General features: G+C 43.8%; 1 pseudogene; it reads right to left on the reverse strand.

The window, feature by feature from the left end:
* Positions 1–2,660: 2,660 nt before the first annotated feature.
* Positions 2,661–4,618, reverse strand: LOC102864763 (annotated as a pseudogene).
* Between the last annotated feature and the right edge of the window lie 236 nt (positions 4,619–4,854).

The following is a 4,854-nucleotide window of genomic DNA, read 5'->3' on the forward strand; positions in this document are numbered from 1 at the left end:
AATTCTGATAAGAATTTTTAAAAGTATGGAAGTTACAAATAAAATATTTTTATCTTCAGGTCATAAGGATCCTTTGTTTCTTCTAAAAGTTATATTTTTCATTGTGCTCTTTTAATGAGAAAATGTATCTAAAGTTATTAAATACAATAATTCAAGTATAGAAGAATAGCAGTTCAAATACCCACTGCTCCATGGGTGGAAGTATGAGTGATAATCTTTTACAGTCCAAGAAACCCAATTGAGAGTCACCATGACTCAGAACAGACTCAACAGCAGTGGGTCTGATTTTGGGTTTATTAAAGAAGGTTGTTGTTGTTGTTGTTGTTGTTGTTGTTGTTATGTGCCATCGAGTCGTTTGCGACCCTATGTACAAGAGCCCTAAACGCTGTTCTATCCTGTGCCAACCTCGCCATCTCAAACACATTCATTCCCACCACTCCACTCACAGAATCGATCCATCTCATTGAGGGTCTTCCTCTTCCTCTCCTGCGCCGTCCCTCCACTCTCCCAAACATGATGTCCCTCTCTGAGGACCAGTACCTCCTTGCAACATGCCCAAAGTATGTCAGATGAAGCTTCAGAATCCTTGACTCCAGGTAACATTCTGGCTTCACCCTCTCCTGGGCAAACCTGTTTGTTCTAGCAGTCCATGGTATATTCAACACTCTTCTCCAGCACCACACCTCAAAGGCATCAATTCTCTTTCTATCATCCCTATTCACTGTCCAACTCTCCAATGCATAGCATGTAATTGTAAAGACTATAGCCTGGATCAGGCACACCTTAGAAGGTAGAAAAATTTTTATAAACACTCACCCTGGAGAGGGTTAAACCAGGCTGCTCCTTGGAGGCAAGGATTCTGAGGCTTTGTCTGACATACTTTGGACATGTTTCAAGGAGGGGCCAGTCCTTGGAGAAGGACATCATGTTTCTTCTGTGAGGTGGATTGATTCAGTGACTGGGTGTATCAGAGACAGATTGGCACAGATAGAGCAGGGTTTAGTGCTGTTGTATATAGGGTCGCTATGAGTCGCAAGTGACTCGACAGCACACAACAACAACAGCAAAACTTTAAAATATTTCTATTTGATGACATAAACATCTACTTCCATAAAACTACTTATTTTTGAATGTATAAAAGCTATAACAACAAACAGAAAAGCCCATTTTCTCAACAATCTTGCACTCAAGTAATAATAAAAAGTTTTTTTAAAACAAAGGTAGTTTTATTAAAGTGTTAACTCTTCAAACTAGGTATCTTTAATGGTTTGGAATCTGAGGATAATTAACATTTATCTCAAAGTGGAAATATTTTAAACAAAACAGAATCCTATTTGAAAAGAGGTCTTAACACAATTTTGAATCATTTATAAGCTCAATGTCATAGGTAGTACACCTAATGTTGTTATGTGCTGTCGAGTTACTTGAAACTCATAGTGACCCTACGTAAAATAGCTCTAGCCTCATTACCACAGACACTGAGTCAATCCATCTCATCCAGGATCTTCTTTTCTTGCTCTGTTCTTCCACCCTTCCAAGCTTGATGTCCTTCTCCAAGGATTTCTCACTCCTGGTAACATGCTGAAAGCCAGCAAGTCAAATACAGCTCATAGAAACCCTATGCACAACAGAGGTAACCCTGCCTAATCCTGTGCCATTATCATCTCTGACATACTTAAGCCCTTTACTGCCACCACTGTGTCAATTCATCTTTGAGGGTCTTCCTTTCCTTTGCTGATCCTCCATATTTCCAACCAGGATGTCCTTTTCCAAGGAACACCCTTGCCTAGAAACAGGCCCAAACTATGAGAGATGAAACTTTCTCATCTTTGACTACAAGGAGCACTCTGGCTACATTCTCTCCAAAACATACCTGTTTGTTCTTTTTGCTTTCCATGAGATATAGAGTACTCTTCTCCAGTACCACAACACAAAGGCATCAATTATTTTTCTATCATCTAATTCATTGTCCAGCTCTCTGAATAGCAGGTGACTAAGGAGACCATAACCTGAGTCAGGCATACCTTAATTTTCAGACTGAGATCAATACTCAAGTATTTTTGAGAGGTCTTTGACAGCAGACTTGTTGAATGTAATAAGTCTCCTGATCTCCTGACTGCTGGTACCAGGAGTGTTGATTGTTGAACCGAGCAAGATTAAATCATTGACAGCTTCAATCCTTTCTTCATCTATCATGATGTTCACTGTTAGCTTCTTTGTTTTCTTTATGTTGAGTTGTAATCTATAACATGGGCTATAGTTCTTGATCTTCTGCAGCAAATGTTTCATATCCTGCTCATTTTCATTAAGCAAGGTTGTGTCTGCATAATGAAGGTTGTTGCTACATTCTTCTTTTTTTTTAAAGCTTTTTTTAATTATTATTTTATTATTTTTGTGTGAGTGTACCATCAAATCAGATCTGACTGGTACAGGAGGAGATTGTCCCTCCTTCCCCGGCAGAGCATCTGGTGGATTCGAACCATGCGCCTCTGGGATTGTAGTTGCAGCTCCTTGCCTCTAGGCCACCAGAGCTCCCCTTCTTCTTTTTTTTTTTTTAATTTTTAAAACCTCTTTATACACCCAGCCAACAAATTAAAATGGTTAACAAGAAAAAATACAAATTCAAAGGTCTAGTCTCGATGTTTAAAAAAGGCAACCACTTAAGCATTTCTATCAATTCGCACATCAATCTCTCTGCCACTCAGCTTCTTCCCATTCATCATCCGGCAGGCCCGCTCAGCCACCTCCGGCGACTCGAACTTGACAACACCGCACCCCTTGGACTTTCCATTCTCCATCTTGATGTCAGCATACAGCACATGGCCACATTCGTTGAATTTGTCTTTTAGCATTTTCCATGTAAAGTCAAATGGGAGGTTTCTCACAAATATCTGGCAGGCCTTCCTGGCAACTCCAGCGACATGGCCTCCAGCCCCACCAAAGGAACTGGCAAAGCTTCCTCAAAGTTGCCACGCTCCATCTCAATGGCACGGTCAAAGCTGGCACCGCCGCCACCACCCATGGCCAGGCCCATGCGCTCCAGGCTATTAGCGCCCATGCGCTCCAGGCCTATGCGCTCGGACTGTTGGTGTCCATGCGCTCCAGGCCAGTGGCCATACGATCCATCACAGGGCCCATGCGCTCCAGGCCAGCCCCTATGCCTGCAGGCACCATGCGCTCCATGCTCAGGCCCATGCGATCGATGGCAGGGCCCATGTGCTCCACACCAGAGTCGATGCGCTCCACGGTCTGGCCCATGTGCTCGATGCTGGAGGCCATGTGGTCGAAGCCCAGTGGGCCCATATGCTCAATGCCGGAGCCCATGCACTCCACTGAGGCCATGTGGTCCATGACCAGGCCCATGCGCTGGATCTCTGAGTCAACGTGATCCATGCCGTGGCCCAGGCCTGCGCCCATGCGCACCATGCAGGCACCTCCGATGCAGTCAATGTTAGGGCCCATCCTCTCAATTCTGGGCACACTGCCACCACCTCCACCTCCTCCCTGCTTTGCTATGATCGCTCCTCTCTTCAATGCATTACTTAGGATTTCATTTATTCTGCCCATGTTCATCCCATATCCAAATCGTCCCATGCTTTCCATACCACCACCAAAGGGTCCTTCCATGCCTGAATGCCCAGTGTTTCCCATTCCAATGTCTTTACATTTATTGATCGGCATCAATAGGCTGCCCTACTGGTCCTAATCCCATGCCAATACCACTAAGTCCATGGGGCAATTGTTGAGGACGTTCAGGAGGGAAATAATCTCTCTTTGGTAATGCCCTCTCATCCATTTTGACATGCATTGGCCTGTCAAATAGCAGCTGGCCATTAAACATAGATATAGCTTGCACAGCTTCGATGGACTGTTCAAAAGTAACAGTGCCTATTCCACGACTTTTCCCATCTTTATTCTCAAGAATGTCTGCTCGGACCACCACACCAGCCATACTAAATACTTCCTTCAACTTCTTCCAGCCAACTTTATAATCCAGATTTGCTACAAATACTGTGCTTCCAAGTCTTCCAGCCTGTAATGCATAGATAATCTCATTTGGGATGTTAGGATTATCTAGTATACTGGGTGAGATCTTAATCATTCCTGGGCCACCTGGTCCCATACCCATCCCACCAGTCCTAACCATCACAGTTTGCATTGCTCTCCTGGCATGTTCACCATCAGGATCTTCTTTGCCTTTCAGTGGTTGTCCACTCAGACTATGCTTGTTTAGAACTTCAGCTTTTTTCATGCTCTCTTCCAGCTTGAATTCAACAACAGCGCATCCCCTTGACTTTCCTTCAGCATCCATTAAGAGCTCCACGTATGTTACCTCACCAACTTTTTATTTAACCAGGTCTTTAAGAGACTACCATTTCACATCAAAAGGTATGTTTGTAATGAAGGCTCTGTATCTCTTAGATGGGTTTGAATACGGCTCAAAGCGATTGCCTCCTCTTTTCATGCCTTTCTCCTTCCTCTCCTCATTCTGAGTAGGTCGTTCTCCTTCACCTTTAGGACCGGGAGCTCCGTTGCCGCTCGTGCTGCTCTCTCCCTCCCTCTTGGGCTCTGTCGCTGCCACCTCGGCTGCCGCTTCAACCCCTGCCACCATTTTCTCCGCGTCTGGGCTTTGTTACATTCTTCTTAATAGAGTCCATTTCTACAAAGTATTTGCTCAGCATACAGATTAAGTACAAAGAAATGATACATCCCTGACACACATCTGTCATGATTTTAAACCAGAGCCAAAGAAGAATAGATGATTTCTACCAACTTTTACAGTCGGAGATAGATCGAACATGCAATCAAGATGCATTGATAATAATGGGTGACTGGAATGCAAAAGTTGTGAAT

The sequence above is a fragment of the Elephantulus edwardii genome, unplaced genomic scaffold (assembly GCF_000299155.1).
Source record: "Elephantulus edwardii isolate Elephantulus edwardi_28Jun2011 unplaced genomic scaffold, EleEdw1.0 scaffold00002, whole genome shotgun sequence".
NCBI classification, from domain to species: Eukaryota; Metazoa; Chordata; class Mammalia; order Macroscelidea; family Macroscelididae; genus Elephantulus; species Elephantulus edwardii.